General features: G+C 40.3%; 1 protein-coding gene across 1 annotated transcript in view; it reads right to left on the bottom strand.

Annotated features, from left to right (window-relative positions):
• The window catches only part of Mecp2 (methyl-CpG binding protein 2), a 64,949-nt gene that overhangs the window by 42,809 nt on the left and 7,823 nt on the right, over positions 1-14,317 (bottom strand). The window lies entirely within an intron of this gene.

Here is a 14,317-nt window from a genome sequence, read left to right as displayed (position 1 = left end):
GCGCAGTTGTCAAATGGGCTCCAGAGTAAGTTAGGAAAAAAACCTGTGGCTGAAATCATCCAAAATTCAGAGCAAAAAGAACACTTCAATAAATGGAAAATATGAGCAGATTTACAACAGACGATCATTACATAGGTCCAAAATAAAGATGAAAGAATGGAAGTTAATATTTTTAGTGAGGTAGCAGGGTTTATTTAACAGAGAAAGCAAAGGCCACTCAGAAGAGTGAGCAGCAGAATCAGGAAATGAGTTGTCCGGAAGTTTATTTTAAAAGCTGATGACAACAGACAAAAACTGTTTTGACTGAATGACCCTAGAATAATGAGTGAAAGAGCTAACTCTAGACATAACTTCAAGAATTTTCACAACACTAAAGAAAAAAGAAAATCCTAAAAAACCTAGGGGAACAGAGAAAAGAAAGCCACCTGCAAGAGAATCAGTGAGATTAGCATCCTGTATTTCATTCATACCTGTGGGTGCCAGAAGATAATAGGGAAATGGCTCCAAAGTTAGGAGTGATTATTTCCACTTGGAATCCTATATTCAGCCAAAAGTATAAGGGCAGAAAGAAAGAATTTCAGAAATGCAAATTATTTAGAAGACCTATCTTATTATGATGCTTTTGGCTACAAGTAACATAAAAGCCAACTCAAGCTGGCTTATCCAATAAGAAAGTTTATTCCGGGGCTGGGAATATGGCCTAGTGGCAAGAGTGCTTGCCTCCTATACATGAGGCCCTGGGTTCAATTCCCCAGCACCACATATACAGAAAACAGCCAGAAGTGGCGCTGTGGCTCAAGCGGCAGAGTGCTAGCCTTGAGCAAAAAGAAGCCAGGGACAGTGCTCAGGCCCTGAGTCCAAGCCCCAGGACCGGCCCAAAAAAAAAAGAAAGTTTATTCCCCCATAAAACTGGCACTTCAGGGGCTGGGAATATGGCTTAGTGGTTAAGTGCTCGCTTCGTATACATGAAGCCCTGGGTTCGATTCCTCAGCACCACATATATGGCTCAAGTGGTAGAGTGCTAGCCTTGAGCAAAAAAGAAGCCAGGGACAGTGCTCAGGCCCTGAGTTTCAAGCCCCAGGACTGGTTAAAAAAAAAACTGGCACTCCAGAGTTGTGAAGCATCATCAGCTGAGTGACAGGCAAGTACTCTAAATGCATGTTCTTTCCAAGGTCTGTCTTCTCTGTTATCCTTGCTGAATACATACTTTCTTCAGGGTTGGTCCCTCAGTCTGATGTTACAAAAGAGCTCTCAAAGCACCTGTCTTACTCAGTGAGAAAAAGAGTAAAGTGTTCCCTAAATATACCATCCAAGTTCTTCTCTTTGGTCTGAGCACACCAACTTAAGACTACATGCTCAGCCTTGGACAATAATAGTTGCCAAGGGAATACAATGTGTGGGATGAATTAGGAGAACTCTCTGAAGTTTGATATAAGAGAAAAAGGTGAATAGCACCAGGGTTTTATTAGGAATGGGGAGAGGGAATAGATAAGGAGTGAAGAGGATCCACTATAGTTTACTGCCATGCACCATACCATAGCAAGCTATTTAGGGATATGTATCAGAAAATGATGAGTAAATCAAGCAAAAGGAAAGCATGAATTCTAGAAAATAGTGGCTTCTACCTGGGAGCTCAACTTTGAAGACCCAGGTGATACCTATATCACCTGCAACCTTAAAAAGCAAATACTTGCTCAGATTGCAGAGAACGGAGCTCTGAGAAGGCCTTTTGGAGACACATAAGAAATAAGCAACATGAATTCAGAGGATCTTATGAGATCAAGGCATTTTAAAGGAATCAATTATGTAGGAAAAACAAGGAGCTATCTGAAAAAGCCAAGGTACAAATGTGAAGCAGATTAAATACAGGCAAATACTTTAAGCATGTGATGGTGTCTAAGAAAAAAGAATCCATTTGACCTTGTCTGGTTATTCTCCTCTGAGTGGGCTACACCTATAAAGAAGGAACTATAACCCTAGCTTTCACTCATTACTTGGTCTCACCATGAACAATATTCTCATATCTTCTATAATAATATAAGTGATACTGATTTATTTTCAACTTTACAGTTTATCTATGACTTAACTATGATTGCAGGGCAGAATATAAATGTTAATGGTAAGAATGGGTATGGTCAGGTATAGTTTTCAGAACACAAAAGGAAGGAAAATAGGATGAAAAGATGGATTATAAATATCTTTACACAGAGAGGAATTACCCTATGGACAAAAACTGATGGAACGTACGTGTGTGTGTGTGTGTGTGTGTGTGTGTGTGTGTTTGTGTGTGTGTGTGTGTGTGTTTTGAATGCTCCTCTGAGCCTGGTATTCTTGCTTGGCTTTTTTGGTTTAGGGAGTTAATTTAATTCCCTTAAGTTGGTAAAAAAAAAAAAAAGATGTATTATCTAATTTTGAAGGTAAGCATTAAATGAACTTAGAACAAAGAGATAAAGATATGCGTAGTGTGTGTGTGTGTGTGTGCGCGCGCGTGTGTGAGTGCATATTTTGAATGCTTGGCTTTTTTGGCCAAGGCTGGTACTCTACCACTTGAGCCACAGCTTTTGCTGGGAAACTGGAGATAAGACTCTTGGATTTGTCTGTGTAGGCTGGCTTCACATCTGGATCCTCAGATTTCAGACTCCACTTAGCTACAATTACAGGTGATATGCACTGGAATCTAGCTGTAATTCTTTATTTTTTTCCAACCTGATTTGTTACTGAGGAGTTAGTTGTATATTTTGGTAAGAATTCAAAACTCAGGAAAATAGATGGAGCTGGGAATCACCATGTTTAGTGAAACTGCTGGATTAGAAAGACAAGTGTCAGATTTTGTCTCATTATATGGAATTTAATAAAAAAAAAAAAGACCTAACAGTAGCAGAGGAACAAAATAAGAAGGGGACCAGTTGAAGAAAGGACAAGCATGGGCAATTAGAGGTGTAAATATGATCAAAGTCCTTTACATAGATGTATAAAAATATCACAATTAAATAACTCTTGTACAATTAATAATAGTAACTTTTTGGTGCTGGTCCTGGGGCTAAAACTTAGGGCCTGGGTGCTGTGCCTGAGCTTCGTCCCCTTCCCCCCAAAGCTAATGCTCCATTTTCTGCTTGAGCCAAAGCCCCCTACTTGTGATTTTTTTGGTGATCAGTGTCAAGGACTTTCATGCCCAGGCTGGCTTCTAACTGCGATCCTCAGATCTCAGTCTCCTGATTAGGTAGGATTATAGGCATGAGCCATCAGTGCCTAGAAACCATTAGTAATTTTTTTTTTTTGGCCAGTTCTGCGCCTTGGACTCAGGGCCTGAGCACTGTCCCTGGCTTCTTTTTGCTCAAGGCTAGCACTCTGCCACTTGAGCCACAGCGCCCCTTCTGGCCATTTTCTATATATGTGGTGCTGGGGAATTGAACCCAGGGCTTCATGTATATGAGGCGACCACTCTTAGCACTAGGCCATATTCCCAGCCCACAAAAAGTTTTTAAGAAATGTAGGTAGACATCTAACAAAACATGTACATTTCTCATATAGTGAGAAGTACAAAGTACTGATGAAAGAAATCAAAGAAGTCAAGAAACACACTAAGTTCACGGACTATAATAATAAACCTAGTCAAGATGTCTATTATCTCCAAAATATATATTCAATACAATACCAATCAAAATCTAAGCATCAGGCTGGGGCCCCAGGCTCAAATATCTGGTAAACATGAGGTCCTGGGTTCAAGAGCAGTACTGCCAAAAAGAAAAATCCAATAATTTTTTTTTTTTTGCCAGTCCTGGGGCTTGGACTCAGGGCCTGAGCACTGTCCCTGGCTTCTTTTTGCTCAAGGCTAGCACTCTACCACTTGAGCCACAGCGCCACTTGCGTTGTTTTCTGTTTGTGTTGTGCTAAGGAAGTGAACCCAGGGCTTCTTGCATGCAAGGCAAGCACTCTACCGCTAAGCCATATTCCCAGCCCCCATTAGTAATTTTTTAAAATTCAAAACAACTTTATACTTCAAGTTTGCTACTGCTATTAAATGTCCAAAACTTCGTATGATTTAGCACTCAGGAGGGTAAAGCTGGAAAATCACAAGTTTTAGGTCAGCCTGGGCAGCACAGCAAGATCCTGTCTCAAAAAGTAAATAAAAATAAAAAACAAAGCTGCAACAGCAAAGGACCTTTTAGGATATTAATTAACATGCAATTTTGTGGTATTTTCTCAGTCTCAAGAAGTTTTAGCTGCATCACAATTTGCATGATAGCACAAAATGCTAAATGTGTTTATAAATGTCAAGATATAATTAAGATGAACAGAAGTGGTAGCATACATCTGTAATCCTAGTACTTGGGAGGACGTGGCAAGAGGACCACAAGTTTGAGAACAGCCTAGGCTACATAGTAAGCCAGTATCAAGATAAAAACAATGAACTTTAAATGTCGTTTTGTCTCTTTTCATTGTTCCTATGCTTTGCTCCATATTATCTGACAAGTCTGATTGCTTTTATATTAGAAGTTTTGTGACATAATGTACAAAACAAGCATTCTTTTCCCCCTCCAATACTTAGGATTGAACCCAGGGTCTCAAACATGCTAGGTAAGCACTCTACCACTGAGATATATTCCAGCACACAGAGTAGGCATTCTTAACCTTTTCCTGCCATGTATTCATTCTTTATTTTGGGGGGGCCAGTCCTGGGCCTTGGACTCAGGGCCTGAGCACCATCCCTGGCTTCTTCCCGCTCAAGGCTAGCACTCTGCCACCTGAGCCACAGCGCCCTTTCTGGCCGTTTTCCATATATGTGGTGCTGGGGAATCGAACCAAGAGCTTCATGTGTAGGAGGCAAGCACTCTTGCCTTTATTGGAAAGGTGATCACAATTAGGTGAGTAAGGTAATGAGTACATTTCTTTTTAACCACTGTTACCCCATCCCTCATTTTCTCTCGCTTTCTATAACCTCCTTACTACCTCCCCATAGTTATAAAATTTGCTTCCAACATAGTGTCAGGTATCCATGTTGCATTAGTTCAGCCTTTGTCCTCCTGTTTCTGTGATTTCCTTTCCCTTCCACTGAAGGAATAAACTTACATGCAAGACAAAGGTACAGAAAACTAAAAGAGAAAAAGAAATAACTGCATATAGGACATAATAAGAACCTCATTTCCAATTCTTGGAGTTCATGTTGATATGCTTCATTATATATGGTCCTATGCACTTAGCAACTGGGCTATTGACATCCCCTGTAAGAATATCATAGACACATTCTAGTTATTACAAATGAGGGAAACCATGCAACCTACTTTTCTTTGGGCCTGGCTTACATCACTAAATATAACTTTTACCAGGTCTTTCCATTTCCTTATGAATGAATGCCATGGATTCTTTTAATCTTCTAGATTCTTCCTCAGAAAATGTTTAGAAATGCATTCAAATTAATGGTATTTTACAATGGTGCTAGAATAATATGTACTTCTTTGGTAAACTAGTAAATAACCAAACCAAGGGGTAGATCTCATAACTACTCTAAGTTGGAATCAGTAGTGAGCATATATGATATTTCAAAGTATCAGTAACAACTATAGTATGATATGAAGGCATCTTTGATTTTTATTGGTGACAAGTTACATGTACTTTTTTTGGTGCTAGAAATTGAACCCAGGGCCTCAAGCTAGCACTTTACCATCATTCTAGCCCTGAAGTCACAAATATTAACAGCAGTTTTCTTTGTATAGCAGAATCTTCAGAGTACTTTTCATTTTTTAAATTATTGTATCTATATACATTTTTCTAATTATTCTACAGAAACGTCCTACTTGTGTCTTGTGTTTATTAATTAGTAAAGATTGTTATACTGTTTTGTGTTAACCTAGAAGAATGACTAAGACAATGTATATAACTGATCATAAGCTATAGAAACATTTTAATAGTGATTCACTTTAAAAATAAAAACAAACCACTTCCACCCATCCCTAATTACTTAAATGTTGACTTTAATCATTCCGTGGTCTTACAAGCCTAGAAAAAAAAATCACTAGATTTATTCTCATTAAAAAGAACAAAAAGACAAACTGTCACAACTACAGACGTCTATATAATTTTTGCCAAGTATAATTCTAAAAACAGATAAAATATTAGAGCAAATTAGTACTTAATATGGACTAATTCCTTCTGTTGTTTACAAAAATACACAACTCAGAAACACATGGAAACTTATATTTTACAAATAAGTTACTAATACGTGTGGAAAATTTGTTTTTGTTTTTTGTTTTTTGGCCAGTCCTGGGCCTTGGACTCAGGGCCTGAGCTCTGTCCCTGGCTTCTCTTTGCTCAAGGCTAGCACTCTGCCACTTGAGCCACAGCGCCCCTTCTGGCCATTTTCTGTATATGTGGTGCTGGGGAATTGAACCCAGGGCCTCATGTATACGAGGAAAGCACTCTTGCCACTAGGCTATATCCCCAGCCCCCGTGTGGAAAATTTTTAAGTAATATAAATACTTACACACCTTAAGGAAAATATTATATTCCTTAATAGTTTGGTATACTAAATTTGTTAATTTGTAATGGACACCTGCTTCAGTAGTAAAAATCAGTGAGGATTTAGGATTATCAGGAATTGAACAGTGCTAAACATCTTTCTTGCCTAGACAAGTAAACATAAGAAACATTAGTATATCTGTAATGTTTAAACTTTCAAATAAATTAGATCTGGTCTGAAAGAAAAAAAAACCCTCTGGTACTACTAGAAGCCCAGCAAACCCAAAATGTGTTAATGATTCCCATGAAGATAGACAAGGCATGGTGGCAAATGCTAAATTCATGTTTTAGCAATGTGCGATGTTACAAAGGAGAGAAAGACAACGAGAAATGTAGATATTTCAGAAATCTGTTTTGTTTTTTCCCCTCAAAACTAAAAATAATACTTTCAGACTGACCTCCTAGTAAGTCTACAAATGGATCCCTTTTCTGATGCAAAGCTTTCACAAATACTGAAATAAACTATCTTCTTCTCAGTTACCAGGACCAAAGGATGTAAACATAAACCAGATGTCAATTCTTGTTTCTCTAAGATTCCATTCTCCCTTAGGGCTCTGGTGTGGCTTCTGTTGCAAAAATGTTTCCATAGCACAAGGAGCTGTGTTAATGAATGAATAAGGCCTGCACAGAACAATACAACTCGACTCAAAAGCCAAGTATGGAGACAAAAGAGTCATGAAATTTTTAATATAGCAGGGTATCCTTGGACTGGAGGTATGGCTCAAGTAGTGGAGCACAAGCCATGAACAAGAAAGCTAAGAATGTGAGGCCCTGAGTTAAGTACCAGCACACATATAATAATTTTGCAAGTCAGCTACCCTATAAATTTGCAAAACATAACATTCTCTATTGTCATGTATGACATAAAACCATGTATAGGGAGTATGTCAATCACTTGCCTTGGGAGGCCAGGAGGCAAGTGCAACTTTGGGCTGGGATTTGGATTTTTGAGTCCATAAAAGGAGACTTACAAGATTATACAAATTGCTAAAACTTCTGAAATCTGGCGGGGAAGTACTCAAGTAGCAACCACTTGAGTAGAGGTATAAAAGGCTGGGATGGCAGGACCTCAGAATTAGGAAGGGCAGAGGAGCAGAGTCTCAGTAGAGCTGGGAAAAGGCTAGAGACGCGCTAGAGATTGAACCCAGGGTTCTTCTCTGTTACCTCTTGAGCCTAGGCTGAGAGGACTCATCCAGATACACCTGGTCTGTTATAAAAAGGAAAAAGAAAAAGCTTGTGCTGGGTGTGGGAGGCTCATACCGGTAATCCTAGCTACTCAGGAGGATGAGATCTGAGGATCAGGTTGAAGCTAATCCAGGCTGGAAAGTCCATTGAGACTCCAATTAATCACCAAAAAAGCCAGAAGTCATGCTGTGGCTCAAGTGGTAGAGCCTGCCTGGGACAGCTCCCAGGCCAGAGTTCAAGCCCCCAGAAATGGATGTCTGCCTCAGGTTGTAGAGTGCTGGCCTTGAGTAAAAAAAGAAGCTCAGGGACCACATCCAGGCCCTGAGTCAACCCTATGGACTAGCAAGAAGAAGAAAAAAGACAGCTTGTTTCTGTTCCAATAGAATGGTGATTTAAAACAATCAGGCTGGGTAAAGTAGCTCATGCCTGTAACCCTAGCTATTTGGGGGGTCAGAGATTGGGAGGATTGTGATTTGAGATCAGACCTGGCAAAAAGTTAGCAAGACCCTCATCTCAACAAATAAACTGCTTATAGTAGTGCCTGTCTGCCTGTTATCCTAGCTCCTTGGGAGGTACAGGTAAGAGGATTGTGGTGTAATGCCAGCTCCTGGGGGGAACAACTACTAGCCACTCTAAAAAATACCTAAAGCAAAAAGAGCCAGAGTATGTGGCTCAAGTGGGCAGAAGTGAAGGGAAAAGAAGTTCTTTGAAGAAATCAGGAAAAGATGCCTGAAAGCTTAATGAGTGGAGGGGAAGGCAAAATGAAGATGTTGGGGGCAGACGGCCTTCACAGAAGTTCAGGGTGGAAAGGGGATATAATGGATGGACAGAACACCTCTCACTACCTTCAAGGGCAAGGGGAACTTCTCAGTGTATGACGTAGTGTGGAAGGAAAGGAGCCTACTCCAGATATACAGTGAGCATATGATTGAACTCTACTGGATTGTGTGCTCTACAATTACAAATGTTCTCTGTCTGGCCTTGCTGGTTGTTCCTGCCTCATCTCCACACACCAACCTAACCGCACAGACTCACTCTTGTCTCTGACTCCATACATGCTGCTCTTCCAGAAGAACCATCTCTCCCTACTAATGTAGCTCCTGGACCTAGCTAATGTCTCCTTACTGTGCAGGTCTCAGATGTCATTTTTCAAAGCCTCTTGCTGCTATCTCTAAAGTCTAGGTGGGATCACTTATAACTTATATCATGTATGTGCTCAGTCTACATAAAGAAGCCCAAGTGCCACTTTAGTGGTAGGCACTTTTCTCCAGCATAGAGGTCAGAATCTTACAAAGTTGTAGCCCAGATACCTGTCTCTATCTCCTATTAGGCCAGAGTGCTGGGGTGAAGACAGTGGTCAGCCGCTAACACAGCAACTTACAAATAATTGATATTCAACAAAGTACTGCTATATGAAGAGTACAAGATACAGAAATAAAGCAACAGGAACCTGGTCCTGAATTCTTAGAAGATACTCTTTTTACAAACAACGCGCAGGCAGAAAGTTCAACAGTGGTAGGAGACTCCAGCCTTGAAAGACACACCCCGGCCCCCTCCCCCACAGGACACCTAGCTGAACTCCTCCCATCAAGTAAAAGGTCCTACCTCAGATGCTCTGCTTATGTGAGGTCACATTTGATAAAATAGAAGCTTCAAAAATTTTGTTTACTACTTCTAAAAACTACTTCTTAAACCAATTAACATCTTTGTGATCTCTAAAAAACAGTACCAGAGTTATAAATTTATGTTTATCTACTCATAAGTAGTTTCTTTCCCTTGAAAGCCTGTGTTTAAAAGACAATCCCGTCAGGTGCCAGTGGCTCACGCCTGTAATCCTAGCTACTCAGGAGGCTGAGATCTGAGATCACGGTTCAAAGTCAGCCCAGGCAGGAAAGTCCATGAAACTTTTATCTCCAATTAACCACCAGAAAACTAGAAGTGGCACTGTGGCTCAAGTGGCAGAGCACTAGTGTTGAGCTGAAGAGCTCAGGGACAGTGCCCAGGCCCAGAGTTCAAGCCCCATGAGGATAAACAAACAAACAAACAAAAGACAATCCCTCATTTAGCATTACTTATGAAAGTTTAAAAAGCATATACAGAGTAAAACCCTGGTGGCTCATGCCTGTAATCTTAGTTATTCAGGAGACTGAGATCTGGAAGATCTTGGTTTGAAGTCAGCCTTGGCAGAATAGTTGGTGACACTCCATTTATCCAGCAAAGTGCCAGTCAAATGAGAGCATGAGCTGCCCAGTGACCAGCACAGAAATTTAATATGTAAATACATATCTTTTGATACTCAGTATTGAACCCAGGACCTCACATATGCTACATATATGTTCTACCTCTGAGCAATATCTTAGCCTGTTTGCATGCATGTATGTATAGAAGAAACTGATAATGGTTACTGCCTCTAGGGAGAAAAGTGAATAATGAATATTTAGGGACAAGGTAGCAAGAAGGTTTTTGTTATGTAACTTGTTGTTTTTCATGTGAGGGATTAAATGCAGGCATACCACATAACCTTTATCTTTTTTTTTTCCTGTCGATCATGGGGCTTGAACTTGGGGCCTGGGCACTGTCCCTGAACTATTCAGCTCAAGGATACAGCTCTACCACTTGAGCCACAGCACCACTTCCAGTTTTCTGGTGGTTAATTGGAGATAAAAGTCTCACAGACTTTCCTGCCTGGGCTGGCTTTCAACTGCGATCCTCAGATCTCAGCTTTCTGAGTAGTTAGGATTACAGGTGTAAGCCACAGGCATCCGGCCACCTTTTATCATGTCTTTTAAAATTTTGCCAGTCCTGGGGCTTGAACTCAGGGCCTGGGCACTGTCCCTGAGCTTCTTTTGCTGAAATGTACCACTCTAACAGTTGAGTCACAGTGTCACTTTCGGCTTTTTCAGGTTATGTGGTACTCAGGAATCAAACCCAGGCTTTCATGCATTCTGTGGAAGCACTACCACTAAGCTACATTCCCAATTCCCGCCCCTTTGGTAGTCCTGGGGCTTGAACTCAGGGCTTGAGCACTGTCCCTGGCTTCTTTCTGCTCAAGGCTAGCACTCTACCACTTGAGCCATAGCGCCACTTCTGGCTTTTTTTTTTTTTTTTTTTGCCAGTCCTGGGCCTTGGACTCAGGGCCTGAGCACTGTCCCTGGCTTCTTCTTGCTCAAGGCTAGCACTCTGCCACTTGAGCCACAGCGCCACTTCTGGCCATTTTCTGTATATGTGGTGCTGGGGAATCGAACCCAGGGCCTCATGTATACGAGGCAAGCACTCTTGCCACTAGGCCATATCCCCAGCCCACTTCTGGCTTTTTCTATATATGTGGTGCTGAGGAATTGAACTCAGGGCTTCATGTATACGAGGCAAGCACTCTACCACCAGGCCACATTCCCAGCCCCTTATCATTTTTTAGCTACCTTTTTCGTTATAGATGACATCCTTATTCAGTTCAGGCCAGGAGCTGTGGCTCAAACTTGTGATCCTAGCTAGTGGGGAGGTAAAGATCAAGAGACAGCTGGGGATCAAAGTTCAAGGCCAGCCCTGTCAACATGGAGAAGCATAAGTATAGGAAGATAACAGTCAAGTCTGGCCTGGGTGTAAAATGAGTCTCTACCTCAAAAATAACCAATACAAAAAGGGGCTCAAGGTGTGGCTCAAGGGACAGAATGCCTATCTGGCAACTATGAGGACCTAAATTCAATCCCCAGTACTAGCCCCCTCAAAAATCATTTTTAAAAGCCCTAGCCTTATAGAGAAGCCTTTTCCTTAATCCCAGGCTTTTCCTTTTGTTGTTTCCTTTTGAAACAGGTTCTCACTATATACCTGAATCTGTGTAGCAGCCCAAGGTAGTGACAAACATAATATCCTTCTGTGTCACCCTCCTGAATACGAGGATGACAGGTGTGTATCACCATAGTAAAATCTATTTTCAATTCCAAGCAGAATTACATCCTAGTTTTGAGGGTATTTATTAGATTTATATAACATAAACTGCAAAAACTACATGAGCTACCCTAAGAATATGTTCACGAAAGACTTGGCTTTATTTTCATCAGCTACTACAGAAAAGCTTCAAAATCATTGTAGAAGAAAATGGAGGTTTTGCCACCATATGATTCCACCATAACCAAGCAACCTTAATATAGAACTCTTTCAGCACATAGTTACTATCACATAGACAAGATTGAGCCTGCAATGACACAGGTTAGAAAACAAATCATGCTTATGTTACAGTACACCTACTAAAACTCTAACTTATTTGTCATAGTTTAAAGTACACCATGTACACGTAGTCCTCTGGATTCTTCCTACTTTTGCAAATCTGCTGTTTTCTTGAGTGTTTAAGAATGAGCACTGTCAAGGAAAAAGCACCACTTTCAAGGCTAAACACTGTCCCTGACTCAAAGCAAGTGCTCAAAGGTTTGTTGGGTTAATGATTGTTTGTTGGCAGGGCTGGGATCAAGTCTCACAAAGAAAAAATCCCCCCCCCCCAAAAAAAAGAAGAAAAGCAAACTTACAGAGAAAATAAGAAAGAATTTAAGAGACACATTGTTCGCTTCAAGAGGTCAACATTCCATAAAGGTGAAAACTAGATGAGCAGTACACCAAATGGCTAAGATACATGGTTAAATGGGCTCTAGATATCATTCCATTTCAACCCCAAAGTAACTAAAAATGAGTATTTAAGCTAGGAACCAGTGTCTTATGCCTGAAATCTTAGCTATTCAGGGAGCTGAGATCTGAGGATTGTGGTTTGAAACCAGCCAGGGCAGAAAAATCTTCAAGACTCATCTCCAATTAACCAGCAAGAAAGCTAAACTGGAGGCATGGCTCCTAGCCATGAGCAAAAAGGCCAATTGAAAGTATGAGGACCTGAGTTCAAGCCCTCATATCCATATGTACATGCATGCCCACGCACACCCACGCTTAGAAAAACATGAGACAAACATTCTCCATATATTTACATATATATGTGTAAACACAGTATATCATTAATTTTTTAGGAGGAAAATATAACGAATATTAAGAACCTGCTTTGAGAAGGAAAGGACTTTCAAATGTGTGCGTGCACACACACATGCAAATACTGGTGCTAACACTTAGGGCCTCGATGCTGTCCCCTAACTTTTTTGCTCAAAACTGGCACTCTACCACTTGAGGCATAGCTCCACTTCTGGCTTTTTGCTGGTTAATTAGAGATACAGGTATCATGGATTTTCCTTCCCAGGCTGGCTTTGAATCTTGATCCTCAGATCTCAGCCTCCTGAGTAGCTAAGATTATAGGTGTGAGCCCAGCAAAGAAATCATAACAGAAATTTTACATACCAGAAAGACAAGCAGAACTAAATGACATATGACAAAGAAGGAAAAAGTATTTGTATGATGACAAAGAGTTAACATCCTTAGTAGATTAAGAGTTCTTACTAATCCATTTAAAAAGAAATATCCCGATGAAAATAATGAATGTGAAACATGAACAGGCAATTCACAAAGATCAGATTGATTAACAAGATTCAGCCTCGGTAATAATCCAAGGAGCATTAATCTAAAAGCTATCCATCCAAGTCTGGCAAAGTATGAGAAAATAGCATTTTCCCAGACTGCCCTGGGAACTGGATTACCCATTTGGGAGGTAATGTGGTGGTACCTACTAACAACTCCAGGCCTAAGCAGCCATTCTTCAAAATGTCTGGCTCATAGCCATATGTGTTTATGTATGCCTGTAATCCCAGTTACCTGGGAGGTAGAGACAGGAGACTTCCAGTTTGAGGTGAGCAGGGGCAAACATTAGTGAGACTGGATCTCAAAAACAATCCAGGCATGATTAGTGCACACCTTTAATTCCATCTACTCAGAAGGTAGAAGTAGGAAGATCAATATTTGAGACCAGCCTAGGCAAAAAGTTAGTATGAGACTTCCTATCTGGAAAACTAAAAAAGCAAAAAGACTGGAGGTGTGACTGCAATGGTTGAGTACTTGGTTAAGGCCCTAAATTTAATCCCCAGTACTGATATAACAAACAAACAAACCCATCCGACCAAACAAACCAAAAACCAAGACTTAGTTCATGAGCAAGTTCAATCTTGAGCTATTTTTAAAAGCAAACAGTTGAGAAAACCAATAGGGAGACAATGAAATGCATGATGGGTCAAGTCAGCACCAGATTACACTCCTATTTAAAAGAAGTGAAACAAAAAAAGTAAGAATAAATTAAAGAAGTGAAGCGGAGATAAATATACACAGGGAAATCAATGTAGAGTACGTGTAATGCCATCTTGTTTGTTAAAAATACAAAAGATACATATTTGTTTAGTCCTAGAAGACTTAGAAGAATCCACAGTAAGCTATTAGTGGTTACTGTCAATAGTGAGAACAGAGAAAAAGGAACTTTCATTTTTGTATACTTGATATTAAGTGTTTTAATTCTGCTATAAAAGCATGCATTACAGTGAAATCCTCCTCTGAATAATGAGTGCAAGCTAATTTTAAAAGTATGTATTATATTTGCAATTTTTCTGGAGACAGTATCTTACTATATCTATCTAGGGTAGCCTCAATCTCACAATCCTCCTGCTTCGGCCTCCCCAGGTGCTGGGATTACAAACATGTTCCT

Source organism: Perognathus longimembris, chromosome 28 (assembly GCF_023159225.1).
Source record: "Perognathus longimembris pacificus isolate PPM17 chromosome 28, ASM2315922v1, whole genome shotgun sequence".
Classification (NCBI taxonomy): Eukaryota; Metazoa; Chordata; class Mammalia; order Rodentia; family Heteromyidae; genus Perognathus; species Perognathus longimembris.
The sequence above is the reverse complement of the archived record's forward strand: the minus strand, read 5'-3'. Positions and strand labels throughout refer to the sequence as shown.